This window comes from Bos indicus, chromosome 24, assembly GCF_029378745.1.
Source record: "Bos indicus isolate NIAB-ARS_2022 breed Sahiwal x Tharparkar chromosome 24, NIAB-ARS_B.indTharparkar_mat_pri_1.0, whole genome shotgun sequence".
NCBI classification, from domain to species: Eukaryota; Metazoa; Chordata; class Mammalia; order Artiodactyla; family Bovidae; genus Bos; species Bos indicus.
In genome coordinates this window covers 551,211-574,598 of record NC_091783.1, presented here as the reverse complement: position 1 = coordinate 574,598, position 23,388 = coordinate 551,211, and the positions used below count along the sequence as shown (strand labels likewise).

General features: G+C 37.5%; 1 pseudogene; it reads right to left on the bottom strand.

Annotated features, from left to right (window-relative positions):
* Positions 1-854: 854 nt before the first annotated feature.
* The window catches only part of LOC109563586 (olfactory receptor 5D18-like), a 32,530-nt pseudogene continuing 9,996 nt past the window's right edge, over positions 855-23,388 (bottom strand).

The following is a 23,388-nucleotide window of genomic DNA, read 5'->3' as shown; positions in this document are numbered from 1 at the left end:
TCAAATCCCTTGTGATACTATTTATCTAACTTATACAGTTGTCACTTTCTTAAGTACCCTTCTGTCAACACTGGATTTTCATTCCTTAAATGATGAACACCATGTCTTATTTTAACTGCTATTTGTATTTTTGGAAGACAAATGCATGTGCTAATTGAGAGCTTAGATTTTCTTGATATAAAAAAGGAAGATGAAATTAAATTTATTAAGATTGCACAAGGTATGCCACATGACACCTATATTGTATTTTCATCTATGTAATACAATTATTTTGCCTGAAATTTTAGATGAAAAATTTAAAAATTGAAAGACTGGTATTTTTTTTCCCCAGTTTAAGAGACAGAGTCAAGTTTAGTGTCTTTGACCCAAAATTCACGTTCTTCAAATTTACAGCATTTAACACTTTTTAAAAAACTTTTTATTTTATATTCAGATAGATATAGCCTTCTTACAAACAATGTTGTGATAGTTTCAGGTGAAAAGTGAAGGGACTCAGACATATATATACATATTTTTGCCTAGAGAATCCCATGGACAGAGAAGCCTGGCAGGCTTCAGTCCATGGGGTCGCAAAAAGTTGGACACGACTGAGCGACTAATATATTTTTATATCGTTTCACCCACAGACACTCCTCCCATCCAGGCTGCCACATAACAGTGAGAAGAGTTCCATGTGCTATACAGTAAATCCTTGCTGGCTATCCATTTTAAACATAAGAGTGTTCATATCCATCCCAAACACCCTAACTATCCCCTCCCCCCCATCATTCCCCAAGCCCGGCATTCACAAATTTTACAGCATTCACTCTTCATTAATCTAAATGTATCTTTAAAAACCAACCTCTGCAGACACACTATATAACTCTACTATTATAATAATGCTTAATAAGAAACACTTTAGAGTTCATGATCTTGGAGACTGTGTCCTTGACATCCTTATTTCTCAGACTGTAGATCAGGGGATTCAACATGGGGATGACCACCGTGTAAAACCCAGACGCCACTTTGACTGTGTGCCTGGAGGGTGTGGAGTTGGGCACAGAGTAGAGGAAGAGGATGGCGCCGGGGAAGATGCTGATGGCAGTCAGGCGGGAAGCGCGGGTGGAGAAGGCTTTTCGGCGACCACAGGCTGAACGCATCTTGAGGATGGTGACAACAATAAATGCATAAGACAGGAGAATGATGAAGAGTGTGCTGACCTCATTAAAGGTGGCAGAAATGAAAAGCAGCAACTGGTTGAGATAAGTATCAGAGCAAGAGAGGGAAAGCAGGAAGGAGAACTCACAGAAGTGGTTGATTGTGTTGAAACCTCAAAATGATAATTTGGTAACAGAACATGTGAATGCCAAGGAGCAAGCTACACCCCAGGCATAAGATCCAACCACTAACGTGGCACAGAGTCTTGGGGACATGGCCACCATGCAGAGCAGAGGGTTGCAGATGGCCACGAGGCAGTCATAGGCCATCACAGCTAATAAAAAGGACTCAGTCACCACAAAGGTACAAAAGAAAAAGAATTGTATTTCACAGCCTACAACTGAAGTGGTTCTGTCTTCTACCATGAGGTTCACCGTGGTCTTGGGAGCAACAATGGAGGAATTAGAAAACTCCACAAAGGGGAGGTGGCTGAGGAAAAAGTACATGGGGGTGTGCACTTTGGGGTTAATTTTGATGGTTGCAATCATCCCAAAATTCCCTGCCACAGCGACATCTTAGATGGTGAAGAATGTCAAGAGGGGGACTTGCAACTCTGGGTAATCGGAGAAGACCAGGAGAGTGAACACGGCCCCACTTTTATTTCTCTCTTGATAGAAACATGGTTTCTATTTGTCAGAATCTGAATCAGTCCTAGAAAGAAAAATATTAAGGGTAATAAGGATGTAAGACACTTGGTTAATGCTTCCTTTCCAAAGCTGGAAAAGGAAGCAAAATGTCTCTTTTAGAACTTCTTTCTGTTATTTACTCATGATTGCTAAATGTCTAAAATTTTAAAAAGATAACCATTTAAACTTTTCTTTAAATAGCACACTACCATTATTGAACTTTTTGTTTTGAATTATAATTTCAACATTTAGAGATAATATGAAATCAAAAGACTTGGGAGTTATTTTCAGTGAAATTCTTCTATAGCACTTTTAGGTCATCTTGAACATTATAAATTCATAAAAGATTAACCTAGCCTAGTACCATAACTGATTATTTCAGTCCTAAAACTAGTAGCAGAAGTGAGAAAATTCTAAATAAATTACACTTTGCATCACATGTTCACAATGTGACACTAAGAATGGCCCCTCTAACAGTTTACATCTGTGCCTTTATTGTTAATTCCACATGATACTTTAACATTTACTTTTCTTTCTGACTCAGTAAATCTATTGTCAAAATAAACCTTAGTTAATTTTTTTCAGATAGTGTTCTTCTCAACCCAGGGAGCCCTAATTATCAATCCCACCTCATTGTTTGTGGAATAATAACACTGAACAAATAATAAGGATAATACAGTCTATGTCTTTATCAAAGATATGACAAAGCAGAAGACAGAGATCCTTGACTTTCCCTGTAACATGCAAATAAGGATCAATCTACACATCTGTGACTGGAATCTTGATCCAGAAATTTTCCATTTGTCTAAAAGAGAATCTATGTTCAACGTCTTAGTACTAAGATACTCCATTTATTCATAATCATGTTCCAATTTGTGACAAACTAGTGATCTTAAACCTATGGGAAATTGTCCAATGAAAATGTATATATCAGAGAGCTATACTAGAATGCAGCAGCAGGTGAGATGAGAAAGGAAGTTGAGAAAAATGTAACTAACACTACTAAAGATTCTAACATAGAAATGTCCATAAATAAAGACATTTATTCTGTCTCTATTATTACCTGTAAAAGAGAAAGATCAAACATTTAAGGTAGTACCTCAGTGTGATGATATTTCATGATAAAATGCTAATAGAAAAGAATTGTATTTCTCTAATTGGTGACCAGTGACCTCTCAAGGGATAGTGGTAAAGAATCCACCTGCCAATGTAGGAGATGCAAGAGATGCAGGTTCAATCCCTGGGTTGGGAAGATCCTCTGGTGGAGGAAATGGCAACCCACTCCAGTATCCTTGAGTGGAAAATTGTGTGGACAGAGTCGGGTTGGCTATATAGTCCATGAAGTCACAAAGAATAGGACGCAACTGAGCGACTCAGCACACATGCATGCACAATTGGTGACCTACACCTCTTAGACCCTACCATACCAGGACTTTTCTCTATCATTTCCGATAAGGTTGTCTCTAGTCCCATAACTCAAGAAATAGATTTTATATGGCTCAGCAGTGATGTCAGATCATAGGCAAAACTGAGACACTCAAGATCCCTATATCTTCCCATACTCATAAATTTGAGTATAAATTTTAAAAAGACAATCTATCACAAAGCTAGACATTCTAAATATAGCTGATTTGTCTAAGCCACTTGAAAATTAATATTAAACTAATGTTTTATTTCATCCAATGGATTTTGTGACCCAAATGTTATTTTTAAATTGCCGGTGAGTTTCTTTGGATTTAGGAAATATGACAGCTAATATCTTTCCTGTATCTTTCTTTTCTATTTTGTTTAATTTTTGCTCTCAAGGCTGGTTTACATACCTAATTAAAAATAGTGCCTTTTACTTTTCTTTCACTAGCATTTGTTTAATCTCTGCTTATTTTTAATTAAATATTTGTCTTTATTTCAATTTGACTACTCCTTCAAAAGTTTGTAGAAACCAGATAATGCACCTTCCACAGATTCTCAGAGCTCTTCTAACCCTCCATTCCAGGCACTTGTTTGTGTTCAGTCACTCCATTGCTTCAGACTCTTGTGAATCCATGGACTGCATGTAGCTCGCCAGACTCATTTGCCCGTGGAATTTTTTTCCAGGCAAAAATACTGAAGTGGGTTACCATTTCCTACTCCAGGGGATGTTCCTAAATCAGGGATCAAACCCGAGTCTCTTGCATCTCTTGCACTGGCAGTAGATTCTTTACCACTGTTCCACCAGGGAAGCCCTGTTGTTTTAAGGGGTCAGCTGAGCCAGTTCTCACACAAAGCTCTGTAGGCTGAGTCCACTTCCTCTTCCTTTACAGTTCAGATTGGTAACTTTCACAATGACTCAGTATTACTCAAGGACTCTCTATGTCTAAATGGTAAATTTTCCCTCACACTTTTTTTCTAATACCCTACTTAGAAAATAATATTAATTTTTGTTTAGAATCTTATTTTTGAATTTAATTTTGGTTGGAAGGGATATATACAGATATACTCCCTCCCTTCTGAGCCTCACTCTCCCTCCCATGCCTTCTCCTAGGTCATCACAGAGTGCCAGGCTGAGCTCCTGTGTTTCACAGCAGCTTCCCATGATACCCGCTGATGGGTGAAAGTAGAATCTCTTCTGGTTGGGAGTCACAGATATAGTCTTATATCTAGAGTCACAACCTATGGGGCATAAACCCTAGAGACTGTCTGTTGCCTCATTCTCTTAAAGCCTTGAAATGATTAAAATTAATCACAATTCTCTGATGTAATTCTTTCTTGTGTTCTATAAAACCTGGAGCAGCGTTAGGGGCATTTCACATGAACATTTGTAGGTTAAAATCACTTCTCTCAAACCCTTCCTCACACTGAACTTTTTTACAATTATAAAAATTATGCAATTATAGATGAAATCATTATTAAATATTAATTTAAGGACTGTACCATGCCAGGCATAACCTTGTTTCTCCATAATTTTACTCTAACATATGGAAGAAGTATGAAGGTCCAGAATTTAGATCATCATGATTCATTGAGAGTTAAAGCAGAGATATTTACAAAGCTAAATATTTAGTTTGGACAATGAACTGATCCCTTTAAAATAACTGTTCTGTTCGATTGCACCACCACGTCCATTCCATTAATTACTTCTGTTTATTGAATTATTGAAATAACACATATTCATTGTAGAAACCAAGGACTATAGAATTTAAATAAGGAAAGTGAACACAGTAGAAATAATTTTTATTAACTCAACTCCATTTCAAATCTCACAGTCAAGTTTAGTAAATATGACCAACATTACCCGAAGTACAAGATAAAGGTGAGCATCTGTATTGGTGCAGTGTGGCATCATTTATCCCCTGACATGATGTGATGAGAAACTTCACCTCTGTGACATTCTTTCCACAGAATCTATTATCTCATTTTACTATAAGAAAATTATTAGGCAAACCCATATCTGCAAGCATTCTGCAGGATACCTCATCCATACTCTTTAAAATTATTGAAGCCAAAGGAAAATAAAAAGGAAAGAGTCAAAATTTGTCACAGATCAGACATTAGGGAGACATGATGACAGTACAATGTGGTACCTGGATTGGGTCCAAGAAAACAAAGAGGGAATTAAAGGGAAAAAGCTCATGGAATCCAAGTAAAATTTAGATTTTAGTGATCATATTGTACTAATATTTATTTTTATTTTATTGTGGTAAGAACATTACACATAAGACCTACCAAATTAAGATATTTTAAATGTACATTGACTACCAATATGATTTTTGTACAGTATATGTCTAGAACCCATTTAACTTTCTTAATTGATATTTTATGTCCATTGATTTGTAACTTCCTGTTTTCCCCTCCTATTGCCTCTGACATCTATCACTCCACTTTTTGACTCCATGAACATATAAGTGGAGTTATACAGTGTCTTTCTGTGACTGACATATTTCACTAAGCATACTGTCATCCATGTGGTAATTTACTGCGTAATTTCTTTCTTTTTTTAATGCCATTTTTATGTACATGCCACATTTTCTTGATCCACTTTTTGGCCCATAGACATTTAGGTTATTTCTAATCTTTGTTATTGTGAATAGCTCTGCAATGAACAAGGGAATGTTAATATCTCTTTTAAATCATCATTTTAATTTTTTTGAATTAAATAAATAAATATTCAGAAGCAGAGTTACTGGATTATCTGAGCATATATTTAATTTTTATACTATGAAAAGCCACCATACTATTTTCACAAGTATATTTAAGTAACAATCAGAAGACAATTTTTCCATGCCAGTTCTCACTATCATAATTCTTTATCAGTGATTTTTTTCAGAGACGTTCAATTCTGACACTATTGATCTTTTGGACTGGCTTATTCTGTTTATGGGGAGCTATCCTGTGCAGCTTCTCTGGCCTCTGTCTACTAGACGATAGTACCTTCACCTCTGGCCCCTGCACTGTGACACCAAAAATGCCTCCAGATATTGTCTATTGTCCCCTTGGGATGTGAAGGGGAGTGAATAAACCACTGACCATCTTTTACTCGATTCTGGTAGATTTTCATGTCCTTCTAGTTAACTTATATGTAATTAAATATCTATTTCCTTATCTCCCAAATACTATTATATAAGCCACCTGTATTATCGTCAATCCTGGGAGCATGGTGTCTAAAATGTTTATCCTTACAATTTCTTCCCATTGTTTTTGTTTGTGGTCTTGTGAGTCAGCACTTGTTTTTCCATGCCAGGCCAATTGGTGTAAACAACAGTGCAGGAATGGCGAAGAGGAGCTAACCCACATCCGAGGTCAGGGGCCGCAGCCGAGAGGAGCTACCCTGCGTCCTAGGTTAGGGACAGCGGCCGAGAGGTGCTACCCCATGCCTGAGGCCAGGGGCTGCGGCCAGGAGGAGCAACCCCACCTCCAAGGAGTGGTGGCTGCATGGGCACAGGAGGGCCTAGAGGAGCTATTCCACGTTCAAGGTCAGAAGGGGTGGTGGTGAGGAGATACCCCTCATCCAAGGTAAGGAGCAGTGGCTGCACTTTGCTAGAGCAGCCGTGAAGAGATATCTCACGTCCAAGGTAAGAGAAACCCAAGTAAGACAGTAGGTGTTGCAAGAGGGCATCAGAGGGCAGACACACTGAAACCATACTCAAAGAAAACTAATCAATCTAATCACACTAGGACCACAGCTTTGTGTAACTCAATGAAACTAAGCCATGCCCATGGGGCCACCCAAGACAGGCAGGTCATGGTGGAGAGGTCTGACAGAATGTGGTCCACTGGAGAAGTAAATGGCAAACCACTTCAGTATTCTTGCCTTGAGAACCCCATGAACAGTATGAAAAGGCAAAATGATAGGATACTGAAAGAGGAACTCCCCAGGTCAGTAGTTGCCCAATATGCTACTGGAGATCGGTGGAGAAATGACTCCAGAAAGAATGAAGGGATGGAGCCAAAGCAAAAACAACACCCAGCTGTGGATGTGACTGGTGATAGAAGCAAGGTCCGATGCGGTAAAGAGCAATATTGCATAGGAACCTGGAATGTCAGGTCCATGAATCAAGGCAAATTGGAAGTGGTCAAACAGGAGATGGCAAGAGTGAACATCGACATTCTAGGAATCAGCGAACTAAAATGGACTGGAATGGGTGAATTTAACTCAGATGACCATTATATCTACTACTGCGGGCAGGAATCCCTCAGAAGAAATGGAGTAGCCATTATGGTCAACAAAAGAGTCTGAAATGCAGTACTTGGATGCAATCTCAAAAATGACAGCATGATCTCTGTTCATTTCCAAGGCAAACCATTCAATATCACGGTAATCCAAGTCTATGCCCCAACCAGTAATGCTGAAGAAGCTGAAGTTGAACGGTTCTGGGAAGACCTACAAGACGTTTTAGAACTAACACCCAAAAAAGATGTATTTTCATTATAGGGGAATGGAATGTAAAAGTAAGAAGTCAAGAAATGCCCGGAATAACAGGCAAATTTGGCCTTGGAATACAGAATGAAGCAGGGCAAAGACTAATAGAGTTTTGCCAAGAAAATGCACTGGTCATAGCAAACACCCTCTTCCAACAACACAAGAGAAGACTCTATACATGGACATCACCAGATGGTCAACACTGAAATCAGATTGATGATATTCTTTGCAGCCAAAGATGGAGAAGCTCTATATAGTCAACAAAAACAAGACCAGGAGCTGACTATGGCTCAGATCATGAACTTCTTATTGCCAAATTCAGACTGAAATTGAATTGAAAGTAGGGAAAATCACTAGACCATTCAAGTATGACCTAAATCAAATCCCATATGATTATACAGTGGAACTGGAAATAGATTTAAGGGACTAGATCTGATTGATAGACTGCCTGATGAACTATGGACTGAGGTTCCTGACATTGTACAGGAGACAGGGATCAAGACCATCCCCATGGAAAAGAAATGCAAAAAAGCAAAATGGCTGTCTGGGGAGGCCTTAGAAACAGCTGTGAAAAGAAGAGAAGTGAAAAGCAAAGGAGAAAAGGAAAGATATAAGCATCTGAATGGAGAGTTCCAAAGAATAGCAAGAAGAGAAAAGAAAGCCTTCCTCAGTGATCAATGCAAAGAAATAGAGGAAAACAACAGAATGAGAAAGACTAGAGATCTCTTCAAGAAAATTAGAGATACCAAGGGAACATTTCATGCAAAGATGGGCTCGATAAAGGACAGAAATGGTATGGACCTAACAGAAGCAGAAGATATTAAGAAGAGGTGGCAAGAATACACAGAAGAACTGTACAAAAAAGATCTTCACAACCCAGGTAATCATGATGGTGTGATCACTCACCTAGAGCCAGACATCCTGGAATGTGAAGTCCAATGGGCCTTAGAAAGCATCACTACGAACAAAGCTAGTGGAGGTGATGGAATTCCAGAGGAGCTATTTCAAGTGCTGACAGATGATGCTGTGAAAGTGCTGCATGCAATATGCCAGCAAATTTGGAAAACTCAGCAGTGGCCACAGGACTGGAAAAAGTCAGTTTTCATTCCAATCCCAAAGAAAGGCAATGCCAAAGAGTGTTCAAACTACCGCACAATTGCACTCATCTCACACGCTAGTAAAGGAATGCTCAAAATTCTCCAAGCCAGGCTTCAGCAATACGTGAACCATGAACTTTCAGATGTTCAAGCTGGTTTTAGAAAAGGCAGAACCAGAGATCAAATTGCCAATATCCGCTGGAACATGGAAAAAGCAAGAGAGTTCCAGAAAAACACCTATTTCTGCTTTATTGACTATGACAAAGCCTTTGACTGTGTTGATCACAATAAACTGTGGAAAATTCTGAAAGAGATGGGAATACCAGACCACCTGACCTGCCTCCTGAGAAATCTGTATGCAGGTCAGGAAGCAACAGTTAGAACTGGACATGGAACAACAGACTGTTTCCAAATAGGAAAAGGAGTACATCAAGGTTGTATATTGTCACCCTGTTTATTTAACTTCTTTGCAGAGTACATCATGAGAAACACTGGACTGGAAGAAACACAAGCTGGAATCAAGATTGCCGGGAGAAATATCAATAACCTCAGATATGCAGATGACACCACCCTTATGGTAGAAGGTGAAGAGGAACTAAAAAGCCTCCTGATGAAAGTGAAAGTGGAGACTAAAAAAGTTGGCTTCAAGCTCAACATTCAGAAAACGAAGATCATGGCATCCGATCCCATCACTTCATGGCAAATAGATGGGGAAACAGTGGAAACAGTGTCAGACTTTATTTTGGGGGGCTCCAAAATCACTAAAGATGGTGACTGCAGCCATGAAATTAAAAGACGCTTACTCCTTGGAAGGGAAGTTATGACCAACCTAGATAGCATATTCAAAAGCAGAGACATTACTCTGCCAACAAAGGTCCGTCTAGTCAAGGTTATGGTTTTTCCAGTGGTCATGTATGGATGTGAGAGTTGGACTGTGAAGAAGGCTGAGCACCGAAGAATTGATGCTTTTGAACTGTGGTGTTGGAGAAGACTCTTGAGAGTCCCTCAGACTTCAAGGAGATCCAATCAGTCCATTCTGAAGGAGATCAGCCCTGGGATTTCTTTGGAGGGAATGATGCTGAAGCTGAAACTCCAGTACTTTGGCCACCTCGTGTGAAGAGTTGACTCATTGGAAAAGACTCTGATGCTTGGAGGGATTGGGGGCAGGAGGAGAAGGGGACGACAGAGGATGACATGGCTGGATGGCATCACTGACTCGATGGATGTGAGTCTGAGTGAACTCCGGGAGTTGGTGATGGACAGGGAAGCGTGGCGTGCTGCGATTCATGGGGTCGAAAAGAGTCGGACACGACTGAGCGACTGAACTGAACTGAACTGAAAATCTTATTTAGAGCAACCTTGTTGATTCTATTTCTCCAGAAGTTACCTTATAATTTTTTTAAATTCAGTTTTGGTTAAATACCTGCCTATTCTCCCTTGAACAGTTCTACCCCAAATGGCAGAAACAGAGAGACATGCACCAAAGAGTCTTGGGCCCCTCTGTCCTCACTCCCAAGAAACACTTGTTCAGGACACTGCTATAAAGGCTTTCAGCTAAGCCAGGCCCTTCTACACATCTTTAAGGAAAATATGCACTTCTTGTTCCCGGTATGTAACGTTTGCAGTGACTCAAAATTCCCCCAAGTGATTTCCCTGATGAAGAAATAACTGAAGCTAAGTCCCAGGGACGGGGGAGCCTGGTGGGCTGCCGTCATGGGGTCGCACAGAGTCGGACACGACTGAGGTGACTTAGCAGCAGCAGCAGCAGCAAGGTATCTATTAGATACCCTACATGGGACTGTGGGAAAGGCAGCCCCCCTCCGCCCTCCAGAGGACTTGTTGATTTACCGGGAAGGCTGAGTCCCATATGTCTCCTCCACTCTCTGTGGCACAAAGCCCTAGAGAGAATCCCTTTCCTTCCTCTTCAGAGGCTCAAAACAAGCAATTAAAGCTAATTATTGTTTTCTGATGCAATTTATATTTCTTGAAAACATGAGGAAAAATCAATAGCAGACTTAGAAACATTGTGTATGAAAGTAAGTCAAAAGTTTAACTGTCACCTTCTCACTAAGCCCCATTATCATTCCCGGAGACTCCAAAACTGCTGCATAATAACATCATAGCAAAAGTTACGGAAAAGGCAATGGCAACCCACTCCAGCATTCTTGCCTGGAAAATCCCATGAACGGAGGAGCCTGCTAGGCTGCAGTCCATGGGGTCACTAAGAGTAGGGCACGACTGAGTGACTTCACTTTCACTTTTCACTTTTCACTTTCATGCATTGGAGAAGGAAATGGCAACCCACTCCAGTGTTCTTGTCTGGAGAATCCCGGGGACGGGGGAGCCTGGTGAGCTGCCGTCTTTGGGGTCGCACAGAATCGGACATGACTGAAGCGACTTAGCAGCAGCAGCAGCAGCAGCAAAAGTTATCTAGATTGCACAGTACACATTTCTCTTTTTTAAATACATTGTTTAATGCTTTTAATTTCTTTTAGATTTACCAAGGTATAATTGACAAACAGAATTTATGTATAAGGTATAAATTTGATGTTTTGATATATGTATGTGTGTGTGTGTGTGTGTATATATATATATATATAAAATCACATACAATGACACAGACAAAATATGCAATAAAACTAGTGTTTTTCTTATTGCTTACCTGTTTGCTTCTCAGTTCATATATTTCTCAGCTAAATATTACCTAATGACCTAAAAACTTCAAAGGAAGCTAACAAAGAAACACTGAATTATAAGCTGTTGATGTTAGAATTATAAATTATAATTTTCTGTATGACAAAAATATCCTAAACAACTTCTAATTCCTGTAATTTGAAAGATAGTTCTGCTTAGAATGTGTATTCCATCCAGAAACTCTAAAGGAATTAAACAAGCTACTGGAGTGGAACAGAATTTCAGAATATGCTCTGGCTCCCCTGTCCCTGGGATTCTCTAGACAAGAACACTGGAATGGGTTGCCATTCCCTTCTCCAGGGGATCTTCCCCACTCAGAGATCTAAGCTGGGTCTCCCCAATGCAGGCAGACCCTTTACCATCTGAGCCACCAGGGACAACAAAGAGGTGAATATGAAATTAACAGAAATGCTTGCTGCTGCTCATTTATGAAATAAAAACTTAGAAATATAGTGTAAATCTCAAAGAAATATCAAAGTATAGGACCTCCCTGGTGGCTCAGATGCAATGTGGGAGGTCCAGGTTCCATCCCTGAGTTATGAAGAATATTATAATATTAGAGTATTAAATATATTGTTAATATTTATAATATAATATAATTCAATTTAATATAATATTATATATATTATATAATATATATATGTATATTATATATGTATATTATATATGTATGTTATATATCAGATCAGATCAGATCAGTCGCTCAGTCGTGTCCGACACATTGCGATCCCATGAATCGCAGCACACCAGGCCACCCTGTCCACCACCAACTCCCGGAGTTCACTGAGACTCACGTCCATCGAGTCAGTGATGCCATCCAGCCATCTCATCCTCTGTCATCCCCTTTACTAGTGTGTGAGATGAGTGCAATTGTGCGGTAGTTTGAGCATTCTTTGGCATTGCCTTTCTTTGGGATTGGTATGAAAACTGATCTTTTCCAGTCCTTGGCCACTACTATATATTATATGTGTAATAAATATATATAATATATGATATATAATATATAATATATATAATATGATATAATATTGCTGTTGCTAAGTCACTTCAGTCGTCTGACTCTGTGAGACACCATAGACGGCAACCCACCAGGCACCCCTGTTCCTGGGATTCTCCAGGCAGGAACATATATATATGATATATATATATATATATAATATTAGATTATATACTAAATATTATTAAATATTATATATATAAATGTATTAAATTATACATATATAAATTATATATTTAAATATATAAAAATATTTATATATTTATAGTTTATATTTATATATTCATATATATTTATATATTTAATATTTATATTTAAATACATATAAATTATGTATTTAAATATATATAAACTAAGTAATACATATTAAATATATTTAATATATAATTATATATTATATATATATATTTTTATATTATATATATTTTATATATGTTTATTTTAATATAAATATATATTTTATATAAATAAAAAATATATTTATATAAATATATTTTATAGTTCATATTTATATATTATTTATATATTTATTTACATATTATATATTATATTATATATAGTATATAATATAATATATATTATATTAGATGTATAATATAAGCATAATATTTATATATATAATATATATGAATGTAATATATATAAATATTATATCTATATTATTATAAATATGTAACATATATAAATACAAATACAATATATTATCATATATAGAATATAAGTATATTATATATTATATAAAATATATATAATATATGTATGATATATAATTATATAATATAGATAATTATATATATTATATGATTATATGTAAAACATATATATTATATATATATAATATATATTATATATTTAATATATATATATTAATTATATATATTATTTATATATTTATACAAATATATATATTATATATATTATAATATATGTAAATATATATGATATATATATATATTTATTATATATTATTTATATATTTATATATATTTATTATTTATATATATTTAAATATAATATTATATTTATTATTGTATTTATATTTATATTAAATATAAGTGTATTATATATATTATAATATATATTATATAGTATTATTGTAATATATATTTATATTTATATTATATATATTATATATTATGTAATGTACATATATATAATATTTGATATATTATATTATATATTATATATATTGTATTATTTATACATTATAGATATACATTATATATATTATACTTATAGTTATATTACAATTATATTATATAAATGAATTGAAGACTCCTTAGAATGGAAGTTCTTCCTTGGGGAAGAGTTACACACCTTAACACTTACTGCAATGCTTATGTCCATACCTAGAGGAGGTCTGTTAGGGAGCAGACGGAGAGAGAAGGAGGTAGGGAGACAGAAGGGAGGAGGTGCGCGCAGAAGGCCCAAGCTTTTAGTTTGTCTGCCTTCAGCTACCCCAGTGCTGTATCTGTCTTTCAAGGATTCCCATTGAGGTGACCACCCCAGAAAAACCTAGAATGAATTACCTCTATTATCATTCTCTCCTAACATTAGATATAAATTGCCACAGATAAAAATTACTTTACAGCGAAAGTACTCTTAAGGAAGAAATTCATTGTCTAACAAAAATAAACAATTTCATCTGAATCTGAATAAAAGCAGTAATCTTCAACAAAGAGCTTCTTTCAATACTAAACTCATTTCACTTGTTTTAAAGTATCTAGCCTCAGCAATATGTCTTTTGTGCTCATTAAAAGAAAAGCTTTGATGTGCTTTTTGTTTCCTGATATGTTACATCTTAGTTTTGCTAATTTTGGTTTAAAAAAGAAAAAAAAACCTCTCACAAATTGTGCTTTTTTTTTTCCTTCGGATTCTAACAGGTAATTCATTTTGTTTTGTATTTTTGTTAATGCTTGGTGGATATTCTAATAAGCCTCAATGCATCAGATGTAATGGTAAATTTTGACTTAGGTATTCGCTTCTGATTATTTCCCTACTGATCATTCCACCACTTACAAGAGCATAGCAATTCACACGTATTAAGAAGAAAACAGAATACACCAGAATATTTCTCTTTATGAAATATCCAATTGTTATAATAAGATAAGCTTATGTTGATATAATGTTTGTAGTAAACAATTAACTCTTTATGATAACACGCTGTTGAAGAAGGAAAAGAGCTATTATTTATTATTCCAATTTCAGAGGAAGGAATAGAAGCTTAGGGAGGACTGACCAAGGCAAAAAATATTAAAATAGGGGTTCCAGAAGATATCGAAGTTTCAATTTCTGGTTATCTTTCCTTTTTATTGTATTATTTATATATTTATTTTTAAATCACCTAAATAAACTGAAGTGACATTTAGGACCTATCAAGCTTCTCTGTGCTCTTTATACTTGCGGCAGCTTGTTAAAATTGTTAATTAAAGGGGCTTCCCTGGTGGCTCAGTCAGTAAAGAATTCACCTGCGATGCGGGAGACCAGGGTTCGATTCCTGGGTTGGGAAGATCCCCTGGAGGAGGGCATGGCAACCCACTCTAGTGTTCTTGCCTGGAGAATCCCCAGGGACAGAGGAGCCTGGAGGGCTGCAGTCCATGGGGTAGTAAAGAGTTGGACATGACTGAGTTAAAATTAAAGGACCTGATTACAGAGGAATACTCAGAGTGGTGGTCCAAGAATCCTATCCACAGCTCTCAAACCCCTTGACCATTCATTCAATTCAAAAGAATGGAGAGTCTTTGAAGAAGGGACGAATTGAGAGCATAGCATTGATGTATAAACACTATCAGGTGTGAAATAGACAGCTAGTGGGAAGTTGCTGTATCACACAGGGAGCTCAGCCTGGTGCTCTGTGATGACCTAGAGGGATGCGACAGGGGTGCGAGGGAGGGAAGCTCATGGGGGAAGGAACATATGCACATCCATGCCTGCTTCATGGTATTGTGTGGCAGAAACCAACACAACACTGCAAATTAAACACTCCAGTTAGAAAAGTAACACAGTCTCTCTGGAGAGAGGAGCTACATTGCGTGCGTAGCTCCAGCCTCCTCGGAAGGAGTGGGGTGCTGCTGCCTCTTCTCCAGGCAGGAAGGGTGGGCTTCCAGCAGCTCAGGGTGCTCTTGGTGGGTTCCTTCCATTCATGCTTCAAGTCCAAGAGCAAGGCAGAGGGAGTGGAGGGCCACTCTTGGTTACTGCAATCTCCACGGACGAACGATGAGGATGGATTTCCTGCGGACCACAAAAAAGAAATTCTGCCTAATTTGGCAGTTCCCCAGGGGTCCAACGATTACAACTCTGTGCTTTCACTGCTGTGGTCCAGGTTCAATCCTGGGTAGGGGAACTAAGATCCTGCAAGCCTGTGCACAGCATGGAAGAAGAAAAAGAAGAAGGAGGAGGAAGAGGAGGAGGAAGAGGAGGAGGAAGAGGAGGAAGAAGAGGAAGAAGAAGAATCTAATTAGGACTCAGGGGTGAATAGGTGGAGCACAAAAGAGTTTCAGGGCAGTGAAACTACTCTGTGTGATACTATAATGATGGACATTTATCGTTATATGTTTGTCCAGACCCTTAGAATGGGTACCACCAAAAGTGAGCTGTGGGCTCTGGGTGATGATGATGCAAGACCATCAGTTGTAACAAATTCGCCCTCTCATGAGGGATGCTGACCCAGGGGATGTTATGCAAATGTGGGATCAGGGAGTAAGTGGGAAATCTCTGAGTCTTCCCCTCAATTGTGTTATGTGTCTAAAACTTCTCTAAGAAATCAAATCTATTAAAAAGAAATTTTGCCTAAGAGGACTGCTTCAGAGGGTGAGGAGAAGCCAACAGCCAAGGAGTCTCATTCCAGGGTTCCAATCTAGGGAGGGGGAGAAGGAAACAGAGATGAGAAGCCCTTCCTCCCCACGCCTCAAGTTCCAGCCCCATCTGGGGTGGGAGTAAGGCGTGTCTTATTGTTGAATGAGGAATGGGGTGGAATCAGTTCACTATAACTGAATAGTTTTAATTATTGAGTAGTGATTGTAAATTTGTAACTTGAAGGAATTGGACTTAATTTTAATTCTCTTAAAAAAATGACTAAGTTTTTGATTTAGTGCATTTCTTTCCTCCCCCCGCCCTTTTGCTACTTTTCTCATCATTTTGTATTTTGCTTTTGTGTTTTCCTATGATGAAATCATCATAAGTATTTCCATGCTGTTACGCAATCTTCATAATCATCATTTTAATGACAATACTGAGTTCCCTGTATGAGTGCTGCAATTTGCTTTCTCATTCCTGGGCTGCTGGATCTACAGGCTATTTAGAAAAAATTTTAAATAGCTTTTCCCATATTTTAGAATTGTTTGTTTACTTGTTTTAGAACATAAGCTTACTATCATTCATATTTTTATAGCAATTTATAAATAGTGCCTATAATTATAAGTTGCTCTCCAAATCATAATTTCAAACTTCCACTGTTACCAAATTCAAATAAGAAAATTTCCAGTTTATCTAAGCCACTTTTTTGGGGTCATCTTTTCAAAAAAGTTAGCAAGTAAACATTTTTCACTATAGCTTTGGCTTACATTTCTTTGATAACTAGGGGGCTTGGTGTTTGTCTAATTCTGTGCTTTAAAAGCATTATCTGTTTTGCTTTATTTATTAAAAATCTTTTTCCCAAATGTGAAATGATGCGAAAAATATTAAGACTCTCTAACAGACACATGGTAAACCGATACAAACAGGTGAGACAGAGGGTAGCATTACAGCTATTACATAAACATGTAAGAAAGTGCTGATCTCAGTAGTTATTAAATAAAAGAAAATTAAAACAGTAGTGAGGTTTATAAAGATATCACCTCTCTGTTTATTACCTCTTTGTAAATTTGAGCCCAATCTTTTATTTACCTTCTAGATCTTATTAACTTTTTCACATTAAAGAGTTTTTATTTTATTGAGTTAAATATAGGATTATTTCTTCTTTTTATGTTTGTTTAACTAGAAAATCAGAGAAGGCAATGGCACCCCACTCCAGTACTCTTGCCTGGAAAATCCCATGGATGGAGGAGCCCGGTAGGCTGTAGTCCATGGGGTCACTAGGAGTCGGACACGACTGAGCGACTTCCCTTTCACTTTTCACTTTCATGCACTGGAGAAGGAAATGGCAACCCACTCCAGTGTTCTCGACTGGAGAATCCCAGGGATGGGGGAGCCTGCTGGGCTTCCGTCTATGGGGTCATACAGAGTCGGACACGACTGAAGTGACTTAGCAGAACTAGAAAATCAGTCTCTCTTCAAAAATGGATAAGTATTCATATCAGTTTTCTCTGATCTTCTTTACTAAGTCAATTTTTTGATTCATCAGAAGTGAATTATGTTGCATGGTAAAAACTGAAGAAATGCATGAATCCCACTCCCCCAAGGCCCATTTTTTGAATGATCCTTTCATTATTCCTTGGCTTGTGATGCTTCTTTTATCATATATGCAAATATAATTTCTTTTCAGTCACCTTATCTGTTGCAATAATCTGTATGCTTATCAATATATAAAAGTAAACCAATGTTTTAATTACCATAATTGTACGATTTGTTTTAAATATATGGTTTACTATTTTTTTTTTTTGAAAGATTTCAAAGATGTTACCAGATATTCTAACAGATGGGGTTTAAATTATTTCCTCAGTATTGAAAATGGATCCTGTTATAATTTTACTTTAGTCACATTAAACCTATAGATTAATTTTGGAATATTTAAAATCTTGACACTATTGAGTAGTATAAAAATTGATATAGTTTTTTGTCTTAGATATAAATATGTTTTCTTTTTTTAAAAGTTTTGTCTCTAGACCACTCATTTTTCTCATTTGGATAATTCTTACTTAATTTTTTCTATCTCTGATGGGAATTCTTGAATTTGGTATATAGAATTGGAATTGATGTTTTTCATATCTAATTCTTACTCTTCCACTTTGCTGAATTCATCTATGAATTCTGTTTTTCAGTTGGTTAGTTTTCTAGAGCTTCTGCATGTTAATTTCCACAAATCATCATAAATTTTTTTCTGCTTTTTTATTATGATTTTGGGTTTTTTTGGTTTATAAATTGTGAAATTAATAAGAATTTCTGAATTATCACTATTTTTGAATTAATAGAAATCTTTCCTTTGCTAGTGATTTGAAAGGAAAAGCCATTAGTTCTTTCCTCATTGAGCATGATGCTGTGTTGTTTTGAAATAAACTCTCTAAGTCCAACCTTTTTGTCTTTTTTAAAGGGTTATAGTTAGAAATGAGCATATTTTACCATTTGCTTTGTTTCCATCCCATTAAGGAGGTAATACAAGTTTTTGTTATTTATCTTTTTTATGTTACATAGGATGGCTCAGAGTCCCTTGGACTGCAAGGAGATCCACCAGTCCATTCTGAAGGAGATCAGCCCTGGGATTTCTTTGGAAGGAATGATGCTAAAGCTGAAACTCCAGGACTTTGGGCACCTCATGCAAAGAGTTGACTTATTGGAAAAGACTCTGATGCTGGGAGGGATCGGGGGCAGGAGGAGAAGGGGACGACCAAGGATGAGATAGTTGGATGGCATCACTGACTTGATGGACATGAGTCTGGGTGAACTCTTGGAGTTGGTGATGGACAGGGAGGCCTGGCATGCTGTGATTCATGCGGTCGCAAAGAGTTGGACACAACTGAGTGAACTGAACTGAGGATGGCTCAGATGGTAAAGAGTCCGCCTGCAATGTAGGAGACCTGGGTTTGATCCCTGGGTTGGGAAGATCCCCTGGAGGAGGGCATGGCAACTCACTCCAATATTCTTGCCTGGAGAATCCCAATGGACAGAGGAGCCTGGCAGGCTGCAGTCCACGGGGTTGCAAAGAGTAAGACACGACTGAGCAACTAAGCACAGCACAGGATGTTAATCAATTTTATAAACAATCTGCTTTTCATTAGTCAAGTGAATGTCCTTTGGCATAATAAACTGTTGACTTCTATTCCTGTTGTACAAAAAACACCTGGACAACATCATTAACAATGTAGAGTAGATTTAATATGGAGGAAATTGCCTAGCAGAGAACAGGGTCACACAGACAGATCACCCAGAATCTCACTGTCCCACAGTTTAGGGAAGGGAAGTAGTGAAGGACAGGGAGGCCTGGTGTGCTGCAGTTCATGGGGTAGCAGAATCAGACACGACTGAGCAATTGAACAAAAATGTGCTTCCCAGGTGGCACAGTAGTAAAGAGTCTACCTGCCAATGCAGGAGATGCAAGTGATGTGGGTTTGATCGCTGAGCTGGGAAGATCCCCTGCAAAAGGAAAAGGCCACCCACTCCAGTTTTCTTGCTTGGAAAATTCCCTGGACAGGGAGAGGAACATGATGGACTAGTCCATGGGGTCACAAAGAGTTGAATATGACTGAGCACACACACACACACACACACACACACGCACACACACACACACACACACACAGTGGGCTCTTGGTATATGGAGGCTCCTCTGTCTGTAGAGGGAGCCTTAGTCTTGCCCTATGTATTCATGAAGACGGCCAGGGATCATCTATGTGAGTATGCAAGAATGGATGCTCCCAGGCCTAGAAGGGGTCTTTCTAGAAAAGAGGACCCCTGGAAAGTTGAGGCTGCCTTTCCTTTCTTTGAGGGGATTCAGGTCTCCTGTGCCAGCTCTCTGCTGAACTATCAAAACGGAGAGGAAACAAGCTAGGACCATGGAGTGTTTCCTGTTCCCTGTTACTTCATTTACAATTTTAGTATCTGTGTTCATCAAGAAGATTGGGCTGTAGTATTAGTCTTTTGATTTTTAAATTTTTTGTATATAGCAATGTATTTTATACTATGTTTCCTGTGAAGTAATAGCCACTTAGAGCTATTCTAAGACCAGGGAGATAATCTTGTTTGAACCATGTGATTCATCTGAATTTACCTTTATTGTAATTGATTCTAATTGTTTTTATGGTTTTGACTTTTGTTAATTTTATGCCTCTTTTAGCCAAGTTGTTTGTTTCTTCCTTTGCGTGTGTTCTATTGGATAGGGCTTCCCTGGTGGAATAGAAGATATTCTGTATGCTCTTATGTTTATAATAATTTGGAAAATGGAGAACTTGATTTTAATTTTATTAGTCATAAGTTTAGCAATTTTTATAGATTTACTGAAGTTGTGTTTGTGATGTTATTATGAAAACTAAATATTACAATTAACTCCATTTTATGGAAAAGTAAGAAGAATATATGCTCTTTTGCTCTTTTCCCTCTTTATATACTTTTTGTTAGTTTAATCTGGGGTTGTAGGCCCTGTTGTTTAAGGTAAATAAATGCTTTTATTAAAGTATATTTTGTCATTTGTGTCCTATGTTAGTTACCATAGTTATGCAAATTATTTTAGGCATCAATCTTTCTCCTTTAGTGTTTAGTGATTTCTGAAGTTTTTTCTCTTGCTATTTTCAGGGCTTATTGCTAGTTCTTTACCATTCTACTATGACTTCCCAATGATAGAGTTTTAAATTTGATTCATTTTCATTTTCCAGTGGACAAATTAACATCTTAAGCAATCTTTTTCATAGACATATCTGAGTTTGTCATTTTGCTCTCAACCATGACTAGCAAGTTGACCGGTTACCATATTTTTTGTGCCATCACCTCTCTATAACTTTACTACTAAAACCCAAAGGCATTTCTCTACTGTTTTCTGCAGAGAAACAAAAATAGAAACTTTATTGATTATACATTAATTCTTGGAAAGTTACCTTTTTTAAGTTTAGAAGACTTCAAGATGACTTTTATTTTCTTGGAATTCAAAGAATAAAGTTAACAGGAAACACATTGCCTATTAAATCTGCCATAAACACAGTGACACTTCTTTATTTCTATTGGCGTCAGGTCCTTTTATACTACGGAGAGATTATTATTTTTTTTTATTACAGTTGATTTTGATCCACTTTTTTCCTTTAAAGATGATCATAGTTTGTAATTTGAGTCTCTGTCATCTTACTTCCATTTCTGTTGTCTTCTTTTACTTTCCTAGGTCTTTATTCTGAATTTTATGATTCCATCTCAAGCTTATCTTGTTTTCTTCAAAATTTATTTTTCTGCTAAGTCAAATCTGCTATTTAGTACTTCCAGTAGAGATTTTATTTCAGTTCTTAAATTTAGATTAACTCTCTTATTTTTGTCTATTTGATAGAAAAAAGTGAAAGTGAAGTCGGTCAGTCGTGTCCCACTGTTTGCGACCCCATGGACTGTAGCCTACCAGGCTCCTCCGTCCATGAGATTTTCCAGGCAAGAATACTGGAGTGGGTTGCCATTTCCTTCTCCAGTGGATCTTCCCAACACAAGGATTTAATCCAGGTCTCCCACGTTGTAGGCAGACGCTTTACTGTCTGAGCCATCAGGGAAGTCCATTTGATAGAATCATGCCTTTATATTTCACTGAGAACATAAGCCAGAAGTTAATTTTTTTTCTTATTTCCTGGAGTAAATCTATTCCTGGGGAAGGATTTATTTTTAAAATTTTATTTTAATATAAAACAGACAGAAAAAATTGCATAAATATGCACAGCATAAAAAGTTGTGAGAAGTTAACACCATATAATTCGAATCTAGGTCAAAAAATTCAATATGGTCAGACTCACAAAAGCTCTTTGCAGAACAAACTACATAATTTGTAGGGTTCAGTGAAAAGTCAAAATGTGGTGCTCCTTGTTTCAAAATTAGTAAAAATTTCAAGACAACAACAACAGAGCATTAAACCAAGCACAGAGCCCTTCTGAGCATGCAGCCCTACCCAGCTGTACAAGTTCACATGCTTAACTTTTGAAGAGGCTGTGAGGAGTAAATGAAATCATGTTTGTGTGGCCACTGTATTGAACTGCATTAAGATACAATTTTATTTTCCTGTCTTGCCCATTCAGCCACAGTTATCTTCTCCTTCCCTGGAAGAAGACTCCTGCAGGCCCGTGATAATAGTCAGAGTCTTGGATAATGCACAACTGCAGAGATTTTAAGTTACAAATATTGTTTCATTTAAGTAATTGAAGTGGGTAGTCCTCTACAATAATTGGAATTCCTCACTTTTGTAGCTTGGTTTTCCCTTGGCTTAGGCCTGCTTAGGGCTAGAGGCCTGTAACAGGAAGGTGATCCTTCGTCTGAGCCCACTTGCTGCGATTTCAGTGTCTTCAGTTAAGTGGGGAAGAGATTCAGAGGATAGGACAGCCTTGCTTGGTTTAGTGACTTAGATCGTTGGCCATGGCAGGTTGTCCATGTCATCTTTCTTTTCCTGTGGTGTGTTTAATGGGTACTCAGCTAAGAGGCTGACTGCTGTGTCCTCTCCTGCAGTCATCTGGAGGGTGCATCTCACTCCTGTGGTGCCTAATGATTCAGTTTTAGCTCACCTGATCTCTGACTTTTGCTCTTGCTGCACCTTTCAGCTGTAGTCTCCATGGATCCTCAGGGAGCACTATTCAAGTGGGAGGGGACATGGGTAAACCGATGGCTGATTCATGCTGATGTTTGGTGAAAACCAATGCAATACCTTAAGGCAATTATCCTTCAATTGAAAATAAATAAATTAAAAAAAAATAAAGACTGAAGGTAATTGAACATATGCCAGACTTTTCTCCCACAATGGCCCACATCTGATTCTGAGACAAAGCTCATTTCTCCTGTTCTGATGAACTCAGGGAGATAGTCCACTTCCAGCACTCTGCCACCCAGTGAGTTAAAGGGCCCTTGTCCAGCACTCTACATCGCCTAGGTGAGAGTCGGTCACCAGTTCACAGTCTACTGTATGCATGAGTCAGGCCCTGGACCTTGAAGACTCTCACCTGTTGGGATACACTCCCCAGCACCTTGACTAGTCCTGTTGAGGACAATCATCTCTTCCTACTA